Raw genomic sequence first — 16324 nt, 5'->3', positions numbered from 1 at the left:
TTAAGACTCATGGCTTTAAGATCAAACCAGGAAACAGTCCTGTTTCTATCATAACCAGGTTTGCCTATAAGAGCATGAACACAAGCGTGGGATCCGGGGCTCTTTGCACCAGTCCTAAAGGTGAGACCACCTATTTTCACTCTGATATGCTAGATAAGTCGGATTTCATCATCCCCAAGAAGATCTTGTGGAAAGATGTTGATTTCCCTGAAAATTGGCATTTTGCTAATGCTGTTCCAGCCATAGCACAGCGTTCTGAAAGTATTGAACAAATTGTTCAATATCCAGATGGAGGAGGAGAACTGGTCTTCTCCAAATCTTTCAGACATTCCAGCAGCCCTAGAGTTTCTGTTTATGAACCCTCTAGAGCTTCAAGCTCTTCCATCCCAGTTAGAACCACTAGGGAAGAAGAAGGATCCAGCTCAGGAAAACCTAAGAACGTTAAGCTAACAGGTGTCAGAAGTTACACCAATGTGGCTAGACCATTTTACAGTGAAGAAAACGAGTCTACTCAGGAATCCCAACAGGATGAGTCCCCTGTTATGTCTCCTACCTATTCTCAGATGATTAACACAATAAGCCTAAGTGATGAGGACTTTGAGATCAACAAGGATCTCTTAAGAAAGGACTTCTATTCTGAAGTCAATAAGCAAAGAAACGATTGGTTCTTTAGCACTGTTCCTAAAGTCATTAGAACCATTCACCAAGAGGAATTTTATTCCTATTTAAGACAAGAAAAGAAAAACATTAAGTTTTGGATCTGGTTTGAACTCTTCAAACAAGAGGAATATCCAGATTATCCCTTTAAGCGTATAAAGGTTACCAGTAGTAATAATGAAAATAAGCCATATGAATTCTCTAAGGATTTCCAAGAAAATCCCCAAGTCAACCAAGCTTTTGTCAATAGGATTAATCAGAAGATTAAGGATAATCTTGTTACTCCTTTGACTGATCAACCTGATAAGAGAATCAACATGATTAAAGGTGATATTAGTTCAGAAGAAGAAGCTGATGAACTAATTAAGATGTTTGAGGAACCCCATAATCAAATTATTAACAACTTAGAAACCTTTAAGACTAGGAATTACTATCCTAGGCCTACTTTTCCTGACATGCAGTTTGAGGAAAGAAATCAGTATACTCAAGCCTCATACACCAGTGGTACTATCTATGAATGGAACATAGACGGTATGACCGAGTATAACATACTCACTAAGCTTCAAGAAATGACCATGGTTAGTACAGCCTATAAATTAAACAATAGACTGCCAGATCATGCTGTAGCTCAGACCATTGTTGCTGGGTTTACAGGTCAGCTTAAGGGTTGGTGGGATAATTATCTCACTTTTGATGATAAGAATAGTATCCTTAAAGCCTATAGGATTAATGAGAGTAATGAAGTGGTTAAGGACGAAGATGGCCATGATATTGAGGATGCAGTGGCTACTCTAATCTACTCAATATCCAAGCACTTCATTGGAGATCCTGCAAAAATTAAGGATAAAACTGCAGATCTCTTAACCAACCTTAAGTGTCCCAAGCTTCATGATTTTAGGTGGTATAAGGAAGTCTTCCTAACCAAAGTCATGCTAAGATCAGATTGTAACCAGTCTTTTTGGAAAGAAAAATTCATCTCTGGATTACCCAAGCTTTTCTCTGAGAGAATTAGGATCAAGATAAGGGAACAGTATAACGGTCAAATCCCTTATGATAAGCTAACCTATGGTGAGATTATAAGCATTGTCACAGGTGAAGGGATTAAGTTGTGCAATGACTTCAAGCTTAAGCAACAAATGAAGAATGAACAAAAAATCTACAAGAATGAATTTGGATCATTCTGTAGCCAATTTGGTTTCAGCCAAAAGGAAACTATGCCTCCCTCTAAGCAAAAACCAAGTAGGAAGCCTAGCAAAGATAAGTTTTACCACAGTAAGAGAGGTACCCATGACAACTACAGGATGAATGATACTAAGCATTCAAGGCACGTCCAAAGAAGGGTTAACAAAGATACCCAGAAAAAGGTAGAAACTCCTTTAGACGTCAAGCCAATTATTTGTTTTAAATGTGGCAAAGTTGGCCATTTTAAGAAAGATTGTAGAGTTAAGCAAAAGATTAATAACTTAAGTGTCTCAGATGACCTAAAAAATATGCTTTGTAAAGTTATGTTAAACTCAGACTCTGAATCAAGGACTGATTCAGATAATGAAGATGATATTAATCAACTAGATAGCAGTGGTGATGTTTCTAGCCAATCTTCTAGTGACCAAGATGTTTGTATTAAGGGTAATTGTAATTGTCGTCCTAAAACCATAAATGTCATAAGCCAAGATCAGGAATTCATCTTAGATACTTTAAGAAAAGTTGAAGATGAAAAAACTAAGCAAAATCTTTATGAAGTTTTTAAGAAATCTGTTGTTAAGGTAGAAGCCAAGAAGACTGTTAATCCCTATAACCTTAACGATATCTTAAACAGGTTCGACCAGCAGTCTCCCAAGGATGTCAGCATTAAGGAACTTCATGAAGAAGTTAAGCAGCATAAAAAGGAGATTAAGGAGTTAAGACAATTCATAAGTGTAGGTCTCTCTGATCTCCAAGATCAAATCAATAGAATTGGCAACCAAGAAATCCATACGGATATTCCAGAATCGTCTCATGTTAATGATAATGAGACAAATACTTTTTTGAATACTGTAAGTAGGGTTATCTTCCAGAGGTGGGAAATCTCCCTTACTATAGTAGTCAAAGATAAATTTGTCTTTGATATTATTGCCTTGATTGATTCAGGAGCAGCTGAAAATTGCCTTCAAGAAAGTCTGGTTCCTATTCCTTTATGCGAAGAGACTAGTGAGTCTCTATTTGGAGCCAATGGCCAAAGACTTGCCATTAAGTATAAGTTAACAGATGTTCATATCCGTAACCATGACATCTGTATTAAGCAAACCTTTATCCTTGTTAAGAACCTTAAGGAAAAAGCCCTTCTAGGAATACCCTTCTTAAGCTCTATTTATCCCTTGTGGGTAGATAACCAAGGTATAAGAACTAAGCTTTTTGATAAGGAAATTCTTTTTGAATTTGCTAATCCAACTGGATGCATCACCCCTCTTAATCAAGGAATTAACCTTGTTGGGTTAAATGTCCCAAGTAAGATAATAGGCAACCAGTTCATGCATAATGATATTTTAAGCATTCCTTTATGCATTTCAACATTTCAAACTGATAATTTGAATCAAGGAATTTTAAAAGTTGTTTTCACATCTGAGAAAACTATTAAGTATATAGCTTTCAAGTATAATTTAATTCACTGGTATATTATTTTAAAATCTAAGTTTCAAAGTTACTTTATTAAAGGAGATTATTTCAACCCTAATCAGCTATCTCGTGAATTTTGCAGGGTTCATGAGATCATGGCCCCTAAAAAGAATACCCAAGCTTCTAGCTCTCAAAAATCCCAATCCAGTCAAGCTAACCAATCTCCTTCTACCCATAAAATGCTTTGGAGTCAACAAGTTGAAGAGGAAGAAGCACAACTTTTGGCAAAGCTTCATTCTTCTAAACCTATGCATGAATCCAGCCATATGCCTAACAAAATGTTAACCTTATACTATGATCCTTCTGATCATTCCAAACCTATTAAGGCTACACAATATCCAGCTATCTCAGGGTCTCAGACCTTTAAGCAGGTTACTATGACTAATCCCTCTCAAAAGGAATTAGCATCAAGCTCTTCTTTTTCAAGCAAACAAATTGTGGTGGCTGCCAACCCCACACCTCTTTCAACAAAATCAAGATATTGGCAAAATGATTTAAATCAATCTCTTTTAGTTATTGAAAGAGAATTTTTCTCTGAAAACCCCAGAGAGATTGCTGCAAAAGCATTTCAAGAAAAATTTCATTATCCCTCTGGTGATATTTTAAAAACAAGAGAGTTTTATGAAGCAGTCCTTATGGAAACTGGTTCTGTTAAGATTAAGCATCACGCTGATAAATTCAGCAATATAGGCTTGGCATTCTCCACCTGCCATATCTATAAGATCCTTACAGTCAAGCAATGGGGTGGAAATCCTAATCTTTCAAGGGAATTTTCTGAACCATCTAAGCCAAGGTTTTTTAATTATTGGGATTATCAGAGAGCATGGTTTAATGCTTTTCTGATCCAGAATAGGGACTTCCATCATTCATGGATGTTCTATTTTCCATCTAAGAATCAGCTTTCCTCTTTCCCATTTTGGTTCTACAGTTGGTGGACTTATTATGGTCCAAATATTAAGATTCTTCCTAAGCCCATTCTGGATGGCTTTGAGCTATTCAGAAGTTCTTTTAATATTCCCAGAGAACTTTCAGCTTTTCCCCCTTTACTATTCTTTTTCAGCAATTTTGGCCTGGCTTGGATAGTCCAGTGGGACTATATTATTATTACAGACGAATCAGCAGCCTTTCCATCCCTGGGAAGGACTTTTAAAACTAAATGGTGGGATGCATTGAAAAATGATGCATCTACTGATGCAGTCAAGCAGTATTTCCTCAAGAACCCCTCACAAGTCTCAGCCAGTGATGATATGTCTCAGTTTCTCCTCAAAAAGCAGCAGTTACAAGCCATGCTCGCAGCAGCTAAGACCCCTCAAGAGTTTCAGAAAATCCTTGATGAAGGAAGCTCAAGCTTTTCCCAAGAAAATTCTTATGCAGAGTCTGACGATTCAACAAACTACCTTCCAGACAATGGTGATGACTGTGAAGGAATCCTTCCTCCCATAAGAAGATCTAAGTAATTATCAGCCTTTTGTCTTCCATCAAGAGTATTTTACAAGCTTTGCAGTATCTGTTCCAAAAGCAGCAAGCATGTGTCTACACAGTATAAAGCAGCTTGCCAGATGTCTTCTCAGCCGAAGAAGGTTGTTTCGGAGGATTTCGGTATAAAAGTGAATCTTACTATTCACTGTTCACTATTCACTATTCAAGCACGGGTCTACTATTCATGGTTACTGTTCAAGATTCCTTTTTTGCCTATTTAAGGAGGCTCGGGCCTCATTTGTAAGCACGCTTCATTTTACGTTTCATTTTTCTCTCCTAAGCTGAAGCTCTCCCTTCTCTCTTCTTTCTCTCTCTTCCTTCTCTCTTCTCTCTCTCATCATGTAACCTCTTCAAGCCTTCAAGCTTTCTTCAAGCTTTCTTCCCTTGTCCATTGTAAGATATTTCTCCTTATGTAATATATAAGTATGTTTTGATTACCTCCTATATGGATGGTTTTTAATTATGTTTTGTTTTTCATTTTATTTTATGTTCTTGTACCGCCTACATGGTCGGTTTTAATTAAGCTTTGTTTTTAAGTTTATGTTTTCATATTATACCGCCTACATGGTCGGTTTTATGAACTAACAAGTTTTTGGTTCCTTCTCTTTAAATTTCTTTGTTGGATATCTTTTGTATTTTCTAACCCTCTTCTTTGTTTTGAATCTCTGGCGTAATTCATTTGTTCATTAGCAGAGGGTAAGATAGACGAGTAGGTCTCCTATTCTGATAGTGAAGAGAAACAATGTGCTGAGCTGGAATAAGCTTGCCACTAGAAACCCACTCAGGAGCTTTGCTGATGATGATGGCGTCTGCGAATTTCTTGTTCATTTTAAAACCTTGGGTTAGACCAAGAGCAATTTTTCTTCCAAACTGGGAAACTTGGTTGGGATCAGAACAGATGATTTGATGAACCAAACCATAGTCTAGAAGCTTTTCTGGAGTTAATAATAAATCTTCATCCTTGAATTTGATGCTGATTGGTGAATAGTATTGTAAGTCCAAGCTTATCAGCCTTTTGTCTTCCATCAAGAGTATTTTACAAGCTTTGCAGTATCTGTTCCAAAAGCAGCAAGCATGTGTCTACACAGTATAAAGCAGCTTGCCAGATGTCTTCTCAGCCGAAGAAGGTTGTTTCGGAGGATTTCGGTATAAAAGTGAATCTTACTATTCACTGTTCACTATTCACTATTCAAGCACGGGTCTACTATTCATGGTTACTGTTCAAGATTCCTTTTTTGCCTATTTAAGGAGGCTCGGGCCCCAATCTTCTAGTGACCAAGATGTTTGTATTAAGGGTAATTGTAATTGTAGTCCTAAAACCATAAATGTCATAAGCCAAGATATATATATATATATATATATAAACTAGGATCCAAAAAATCTGAAACAACTAATGTATAACTTTAGAATGACTTCACTCTTTTCCTATGAGAAAAAAATAAATTAGAATAATATAAAGCTTGTTTCTGTTTTAAAAATATTTTTTTAAGAGCAATTTTTGAAAATAATCTTTAAGAATAGGGTTAATTGTCATATCTCACATTTGATAAATAAAAAAAAAAATCCTAATGTTATATATGTATAATTTTCTTTTAACTTTATAAATGCATTTTAAAATTAAAGGTGATTATGAATAATATTTATGTAGTTAAAAACAAGTCATTACAAATAGTATCAGAGTCGATTATCAACCCCGATGTAAGTGTTTGTTTGTTTAATCTCATAAAAGGTGTCTATCTATTTTGTCCCATAATCCTATAGAATAAACCCACAAAAGGCATCTATTTATTTAGTTTTGCAATCTAATGAAACACAATAAAGACATATATTTATATTCGCATAGGAAGTAATTGTAATATTCCATATTGGATTTTATATATACATAATCCTTTTAACATTGTAGATAGATGCAATTAATGATATCAAAGTTGATTCCCAACTTTTGGATCCAAAACAGACAATATTTGCATGATTGGAAGCAAGGTATTACATTAATTTTTTTCAGCAATAAAATCTTATTTAAAAACTTTAATAGAAAAATTAGATTCCATGGCTTATTGTATTATACACTAATATCAAATGCAAAAATTCTTAAAATATTCTTCATATTTTTAATTAATTTTTATAATACACTAAAAATAAAGTTGAAAACGCCTTAAATCTATTCTGTAAAACAACCTATTTAGAGGAAAAACGAATTTCACTCAAAATTTTGTTTAATTAGCAAACTAATTCTAGTAATAATTGCTAAAGGTCTATAATTTTTGGCACCGCTCAATAGTTGTTACATTACAAAAGATTTTAAAAGACTACAAAGGCCAGTGAGATAGACGATGAAGAAAAATAAAAGCATTAGAGGTAAAATGGACGGAAAGCGAAAAGGGAAATGATGCATGTCATACTATGTACAAGGCTAGATATGATTCATATGTCGCAGCAACAATTAGCGGTTTGCTGCTAAACATATTTGCATAATGCTTTCCCTTTTGTGCTCTCCTCTCTCAGCCCAAATGACCAGTAATTGGTCTATTCAAAATAGTTATCAGACTGCCACTTTACCAATCCATATTTTAATTTTATTTATTCGTTTTGTTCATTAATTGGAATTCTAACCCCAAGACCACTTAAATGCGACATTCAAACATAAAGTTTGAGAATGCAGGAAGTAAAACTCACACATCAAATGGAGCATGTAAGAGAAGAGATGGCTTTGGTGATTGTTGGTGTTGAGCCAATTGGAGTCAGGTCCATCCAGTTTCATTAGAGTTAGGCGGACTTCTTCCCTGCACAGAAAGATGTCCGAACATGTGGTCTAAGCACGCTTCTCTAAAGCTTAAATCAGAAATCGCTAAGGATAACTCTAACTATTATTTTGTGGGAGAGAATGAGCATGTGTACCTTGTTCGTGCTTCTTGAGGGGTTTATATAGAGCTGACGACACCATCATTATAGCGTTGGTTATGCACTCTAGCCTTTCTTGTAATGATGATTGTGTGGACTATCAACGTCGTCACTATTGCGTGGACTGGGCAATTACATCAAGTAAGGGCTACTAATCGGTGTCATTTGTTGACTGTCATGGCAAAATCTCGAACCATGTAGCTGACTATCCATTTAGCTTGCCAATGGCTGGTTTCTTTATTTGTTTGGTTGGTAAAAAGTTGATTTGTGGCATATTATATTATAGCCTCCTATCTACCATTCTGATGACCCTCTCACGGTTATTATTAATTTCTGATAAGATGTACCAGGAATTGATAACTCATTTTGGATCATACATTTCTTCATGTCCATTAAATTCTGAGTTTCTTTCAATTTCCAAAACTCTAGCTAGATTGTCCTTTGACAAGGGGAAATCAAAAGAGTTGTTATTTTTGCAATAACATTCTTCTTCCTCCCTATATAAGCCTATGGCATCTCTCTCAAGTACTTCAAATAAACCTTGGAATGACCTTTGGGAGGCTTACGGGTTGGACAATGCTTTTGAGTAATATTTTATCTTAATCACCTGTATTAAGTTTGCAGGTCTTTGTGGATTAGTGTTTGATTTATGTGTCCTCGCAAAGGGTGTCCTTTTGCATCATGATTTAGAAGAGGCTTTTGAGCCAGTAACCAATGGTTCATAACTATTTATATGGACTTCCATTTATTTATTTATTTATTTATTTTGAGTAAGTTGGTAGCAGGGTGACAACACTACAAGGAAAAAGGTATATGATGACATTTATAACGAGTCACCATAAACATAGGGTGTCACTACAACATAGCGTCACCTTCTCCACTGACACCATAGAGGGTACCAATTGGTGACGTATTTGGAAGTGACACCAAAGTAGATAAATGGTGACCCATTCGGAAGTGACACCATATATTTCTAGTGATGATAGGGTGTCACATTAAATACATCATCTTTGAGTTATGATGTCACATTAAATGCATCACCTTTAAGTTATGGTATCACATCATTGTAAATTATTGTGGAAGATATGATTGGTTTTAGTTGTTGATTTTTGTAATGCTTATGAATTAATAAGATTAACCTATTTATATTTTGTACATAAATATAACAATCATATTATATTTAACTCATTTTTCTGTAATGTTTCTGGAATAACTCATAATACATTGATCATCTAATAATATTTGTATATCAAATGTTCACAAAAGGATAGTACGTCTATCAAACCCATCAAAACTAAAAAAGAAGAGTGAATACATACCAAAACATGATTTAGAAATGTTAAAGATCCCAAGATTCATGTATACCTCCATTTCCTAAGCATAAAACCGGCTAACCATAAAATGACATAAAAGTCCCATCTAAAATCTAAATTTCTCAGTTGCAATTAAAGTAACGTCTATGTCCTACAACGTATAACATAAGAGTTGTATTTAAAAACCCAAAATCTTGTTGCCTTCTTCTTTCTTTTTATTCTCCATTTCACCATCCCAAGAGTGTACACCTGCATTTCAAAATTTAATGAGTTTTAGAGATTTTTATTGAAGAAAATAAACATGGATCGATGTTATCATAAATGAACAAATCTAAGAACTATTTTTTTTTCAAATAGAAACATTATTCAAAGAATAAGCATTACTATACAATACCTATGGAAAAATTCATGTAGTAGCTAAGGGACTCACCATGCATGGTGATCATGATGCATTAACATGATTCATGATTAGTTGTAGCACAAAAGTAGCCCATTCTCCTCTGATTTCATCAAAGGGCGCTTCTTCTGATGAATAAATGGAAATATAATTCTACTTGAGAATATGTTTTTTTTTATCACAAAACTGAAATCAAATAAGAAAATAACATTAAAATGCATAACATTTGGAAGCCTAAAACTATGTACAATTCATTAAATAAGTAATACCTTTAAAACAATAATTGTAGGATAAAAAATTATCTCTTTAATGAATCTCATAACAAAGTAGCCACATTCGAACCCTCCTTCTTGTCTTGGACACTAATCGGTCAATTATAAAATAACATTAGTACTCACATATATAAATGGTGCAAATGCATAAGCTAATGTGTAAAGAAAAATTTTTGGATGTCACTTGCACTAGTTGCTAAGATGACTCCCTCTTAGATGTTTTCTTTGCATATATTGGAAGAGTCCTATGTAAATAAGTTCAATGGGTACATTTTTAAAATAGGTAAATGTTATATGTTTTAATATATATAAATAATAAAAAAAAATGTGTTTGAGGTGAATGTATTTTTTTTATTTAAAAATAATACTATGAAAAATAATAGGAAGAACTTACATGTTTACGATATCCTTTAAGTCCTCACATGGTTTGTGATGCATAGGGTCAAGATAGTGGACTATCATTTTCCTTGGCTCAAGCACTACCTAAATATAAACCCTTTAAGTCCTTATATCTATTTTTATTAACAAAATATAAAAACTTTCCAAAACTCAACTACTTAAATATAAAAACAAAATCAAATAAAATATTTAGCTAATTGGATTTTAGAAACTAAATAAACTATAAATAAACTAAATATAAAAACTAAATAAAATATCTATGCCCATGAATTAATTGAAGGGGATAGAAAGACATAGAGAACATGGCTATGGTTATGATTTCCATCTTATCATCTCCCGTCAATACCACACATGCCCATTTTAAGGTTGGACACTACTTTTGTTGATGGACTTGGAAAGGGAACTTCAAAATTGAAAACATAAATAAACCCTTATGTAAAAAAAAAAACATTAAAATATAATTGAGCATTAAAATATTTACTCTCTTTCATCACTTTCATTTGAATATTAATAATCTTTTATTGAGATAGATACTTACAATTTAACAAAATAGAAATTCCTAATAATAAAAAATATAAAAATTTCTATTTCTATTAACAAAATATAAAAACTTTCCAAAACTCAACTACTTAAATATAAAAATAAAATCAAATAAAATATCTAGCTAATTGGATTTTAGAAACTAAATAAACTATAAATAAACTAAATATAAAAACTAAATAAAATATTTATGCCCATGAATTAATTGAAGAGGATAGAAAGACATAGAGAGATCGAACATGGCTATGGTTATGATTTCCATCTTATTATCTCCCGTCAATACCACACATGCCTTCCCGAATTGGTCCTTTTGGGGTTGAATACTCTCAACGAAATTCTATATCTCATTCCCACTTAGATACAAACAGAAAAATCATTTTTTTTTCCTCTCTCATTTTTTAGAAAGGATGAAGAATATGTGATAGTATATCTCAAAAAAATTATGTACATGTCATTCTCACACAAATAGATATTAAAAATCATTAATTTTTTTTTCCTGTTTTTCACTTTTTTTAAGGACTTGACCATGTGTTTGGTTTAGATTAAAAAATCAATTAATCTACAGTTTTTTCTTCTATGCTAAAAGATTAAACCTAAATTTTTCTTCCCTACAACTCAAGAAAACACAATTCACAAAAACCATAATACAAAGATGTTGAAACAAATTAATAGAATGACATTAATAAAAGAAAAAAAAAGTGATAGATCCAAGACATTTTGGGTTACCTGGGAGTCCACAAAGTGAAGAATGTCGGTTGTGAGCGTGTTGACTATGGGTGAGAGAAAAGGTTAAAGAAGATCACGATTTTATATATAGGATTTATATATTGAGATTTTTTGGATTGTGGGTGAGATATGGAAACAATGGGATTTTTATATAGTATCCATCATTATTAATTCTAAAAATGGGTTATAATACTTAAAAAAAATTATTTTATATGATGTCACTTCCCAAAAAATGACACTATAAATATAAAATTAATATCATCTAACTACCTCAATTGAAGATTTTTTATATGATGTGTCACCTTTATTAATTATAAATCCTATGGTGTCATTATTTTAAAAGTGACACCGTAAATAGTGACACCATAAACCATTTTTGTACTAGTGCAACTTCTTTCCTTCCTCTTTCCACCACATTCATTTAGTGTATATGCTTCATGCGCACTGTCGATCTTCAAGATCTAGTTCAAGCCTTATTTTTCTATCAAAATTCATTTTCCTCAAGCTTTGTTTCGACTGTCCATCTTCATGTTCTCTTCACTGTTGCACAACTACTTTAATAATGTCAATAATGTTTATTGTACTGATTTACTGTCAGGAGTTTGATGATCTTACTGTCATATTTCAATGATCTGATTGTTGTGGTGAGTTCAGGATGGAAGGGTTATTTGCTCTTCAATACCAATTTATGGAGAAGTGATGGAAATAGGAAATGAAGTTGGTTATATTGTAGGAATGTCTATCTGTTATCCTCAACCAAGCTCTATCAAGATATCTAATGAAGAGACGCTAATTCTGGAATCTAATTACAGCAGCACCCAGAAGCACACAGGAGTTATGAGGCTCTTCTACATTTTGGTTGTAGAGCCATCACTGTGAGGGGCTTCCCTCCATGTGCCATTCCCAGACTCAAGACCCTTTAGCCTTCCAGGGCAAACATATAACCCGTCTAGGGTCACTCCATCTGGATCAAGATAAAGCTTCGTTTAGCACCAGAAGTGAGAAGCTTTCCTTCTTCCACAATGCCATACGGAATGAACAGACCAAGCTGACTGACCTTTCAAACAGGCCTACAATGCCAGACAGAATGGATAGATCGAGTTGACTTGACTTATCAAATGAGCAAATCCATCCAGTTAAGTTCTCAGGATTTCTAACATGTGTGGTCAACCACGCCTGATATCTAAGCGCCGAACTAGACGCCTAAGGTCTGAGCATCAGCTTAGACGCCCAATGTTTGAGCGTCAACCTACACGCCTGACGTCTGAAGCGTCAGCTTAGACGCCTAACGTCTGAGCGTCAACCTAGACGCCTGACGTATGAACGTCAACCTAGACACCTGACATCTAAGCAGCGAACTAGATGCCATTTACACCCAAAAGTAAATATTAATTAATTGTTACACCCAAAAGCAAAGCATGTTACTTGCTATTACACACAAAATTAGATGTTTAAAATCACCTTTGTAAAGCGTAGAACCAATCCCTCCTGAATGTTGGTGGAAAACACCATAAATGACATGATCACCAATTGGCATAATCAGATTTGTCCTTTTGACATCAATGCACTAGTCCTCAATTTCACTAGTGATGCTGCAAGACTCTACATCATACTCCACCTGTACCAAACAAGTACTAATAATAACTAAACAACAACAAACAATAAAACCTATATTAAAGAAATTTCAAGGCGTGCAGACAAACTAAATAAATTTCCACCTTTTGTTTTCTGAAACTTATGAAAACATTTTGTTTTCAAGTTCTACCCAGCTATTTTATGAAACTAGTCTAACAATATTGTGTTGTTACTTGTAACCACTTGTTTTTTGATCTATCACTCATAAATAAAATTATGTTTTATGTTGTAAGATTTATTTTAAGTATACTACCATACACAAAAGATGCATTTATTTTTTGAGATATATGGAATGTGACAGACCATCTCACAGATGGTACCCACAATGCCACAACCATAGTCAAAAGTTATGCAGTGTTTCAAGATCTGCTATTACCCAAGAGGATTTTTGTAGAGCCAAATTTCCAGGACTACATGTACAAATAACACTAGTTGTGTACCCTTCCCCGATCCACCGACTGGCGTGACTCGTGATTAAAAAATATGTGGAGAAAAAGTATTTTTCGAGTTTTGAAAAATCCGTCCCTGATGAGGAATAGTTTTGTTTGGAGTCGCGATTTACTTTTTATTTTTATTTTTGAAATGGGGAAAATTAAGTAAGAACAAAAACCCCCCTTAATGACTCCAGTTAAGAAAAAGTGGTCCATGAAACTCAATTTTTGGGTACAGAGATCAGGTTACCTATTAGAAAGGTACCTCATGCGAGGTAGCAACCCTCTAGGCTTGGGGTTCGGGTTCTACTAGTGAATTTGGTATATCGGAGCATATGGGTCAAAGATCAGTCAATCTCTCCCAGGCTACATGGATGACAAGACTCATACAATCTTAGCTGGTATTCAGCATGCATAGGAAATCGACAATCAGAACAATGATGCGTACCTAAGGTCCTTAGCTATGCGCTGCAGAAAAGGGTGAGTCAATAAGCATAAGCACACAACATATGCAACCACTAAATTTACTAAAATTTAGTCGTATTTCTACTTGAATTAAGAGAATTTTCAACCATGACCAAACCCTATATATGTAACCTCTAATATTCACCAAACGACCATTAAAATGTAGCCATGAAACTTCATTATGTGGCTGAAACTTAGCTATTCTAATTCCGTTGACTTTCGGTTGGGAATTACCATCTTTTCCACTTGAATTTCGTCCACTAACAACCACAAATTCCATACTTCTCCATAAAAAAAATTGGCTGCCAAAGATCAATTATAGGCCACCGAATTCATGAAAGTCACATGCATTTTCTTTCACATGGGTCGGTGCTAGTGGTAGTGGAGAATGAGGTCTGGACTGATAGAAGCTGAGGACCGAAGCTAGATGATGTTCCAGGGATGATGGGTGGGCATTGTGAGTGGGATAAGTTGACGGTGGCTGTGTGTGTATGTTCATAGTGGCAACTTGGTGAGTTGTGTGGGCTTTGTGAGTGCATGAGAGGCAGGTACGGTTGCATGGTGAGTTGTGTGGACTATGTGAGTGAGTTGTGATGAGGTATGGTTGCATGGTGGGCCGTGTGGGCGAGCATGTGGTTGTATGATGGTGTGCGAAGGCCATGGGTGAGTTGAAGGTGGGATGCAGCTGCATGGTGGTGATGTGTGGGTGAGCATATGATTAGGGGCGGCTGCATGGTAAGGTGTGAGAGAGACCTTGAGCTGTATATGGGCAGTATGGGAGTTATGGGATGGTCGTGAGGGGGTGCGGCTGAATGGGTGAGGTGTAAGGGAGACCTTGAGCTGCATATAGGTAGTATGGGAGCTATAGGATGGTTGTGAGGGGATGCGGCTGCATGGGTGGCTGTATGGCACACCAAGAGCTTTACTCAAGTGTTCTATTGTTTCATGAGCATTATTTGGACCCCTCAATAGATCCGCGTTCTGCCCAAGAGAAATTTTGAGAGCCAACTGATCAAATGTCAAGCATTCACCACCAGCCTTCTCAATCTAAATAATAGGTTATTGTAAACCTAATTTCATATCTACCTGTACCATGTGCATGAAGTCTAGCATAAAGCAATTACTATTGAGTTTAACCTCAGTATATGACTTCCCTATCTGAAAATCTTTCCTCACCAAGGTAACGATATTTTGAGGGAAATCAGTCTAGTCACCATTTACATAAAACATTATGCGTTGTGGCAACTCAATTTTCATAAAATTTGAATAACCTTTAAGCAAAGATTTTTCAAAATTAAGTCCATTATTCATTCTGTACCCATCTAATTTTCTCCGTTTTCAAAGCCTATTTTTCTTTGAGTTCAAAGCATATAAGTATGCTGCATACTGAGTCGCCCGCTTCCTCTTCCAGCCAACCACAATTTTTCTTTTACTATCCAATACCTTTTCGAGTTTTGTTTCCATTTCTACAATGCATGCAAGCAATTCCTATCCACAGATTTAACCCCAACGGTTCATATATAAAGTAATAAATAATCCTACAATTGGATACATTTTCTCAGACAAAGCACACCACTGAAGATAACTGAAAACCCCTAGCAATGCAGTCAGTTGCCATTCTGTACACAAATCACTGGTTCTTTTTGAGTGAGATGACCCAAAACGAATTTAAGATATGGACTAGAATATAACCTCTCATGTAATGCATAGTAAAACTAAAGCAAATTCAGATTATTTCTAAACCAAAACTAAAGAAACAAAGATGGATTAACAACCACAATCCAAGAATGGCTCAAGAATCCAATAAAAACAAACATATGGCCTAATATCAGACCTCAGTCATGTAACCCACAGAAAATAGCAAATAGAAAGGAAAGGCCACATGATAATCAAGACGAACAAAAAATCCACAATAGACATACCTGAGAGTGCTCATTTCCAGCAAGGACTATTGGGCTTTTAGCAGGCTCTTCCTTCCCTCTATATGCTTGAGAACCAGCCGACTCTCCTCTTCTTTTCTCAAACCAGTTTTTGTCACTCCTTACTATATTTCCCTATCTCCTCTCTCTCTTTTCTCTTTTTCCAATCTCAATGTCCCATCTCCCCCACTTTCAATCGTCACCCTAGCAGAACCTCTCATCCAAAATTTCCAAAACCTTCTCTTCACACCCTCTTTGAAAATCCTTTTATACCAACTTCCTCCCTCAGCATCTGCACCACCTCATTTTTCTTCCCCTCTAGCTTTGGAATTTCCCACCATCAGCCTTGGAACTCCAGTTTATTCAACTCCTCCTTCAGTCACAAGGCGGGTAGCTACCTCTCATAAATCCCCCATTGCTTACCCATCAAGAATCAACATGGATTCGGGGTGGGTTGCAATCAACCTGCAAACCAATTTATATGGTTGAAAAAAATTCCCAAAATTTGATAGAATATTCCTTGAAGAGTAATGAATCT

The 16324-nt window shown here is 35.2% G+C and overlaps 1 long non-coding RNA gene across 1 annotated transcript; it reads right to left on the bottom strand.

Annotated features, from left to right (window-relative positions):
• Window positions 1–9001: 9001 nt before the first annotated feature.
• On the bottom strand, window positions 9002–10222 carry LOC132252827 (uncharacterized). The gene is made up of 3 exons (XR_009464631.1): window positions 9669–10222; window positions 9433–9585; window positions 9002–9251 (listed from the first exon to the last, which is right to left on the bottom strand). It is a non-coding gene; the product is annotated as an uncharacterized LOC132252827 (long non-coding RNA).
• Between the last annotated feature and the right edge of the window lie 6102 nt (window positions 10223–16324).

The sequence above is a fragment of the Vitis vinifera genome, chromosome 17 (assembly GCF_030704535.1).
Source record: "Vitis vinifera cultivar Pinot Noir 40024 chromosome 17, ASM3070453v1".
In the NCBI taxonomy this organism is placed as follows: Eukaryota; Viridiplantae; Streptophyta; class Magnoliopsida; order Vitales; family Vitaceae; genus Vitis; species Vitis vinifera.
Note: the sequence above shows the minus strand (reverse complement) of the source record. Positions and strands in the feature narration are given on the sequence as shown.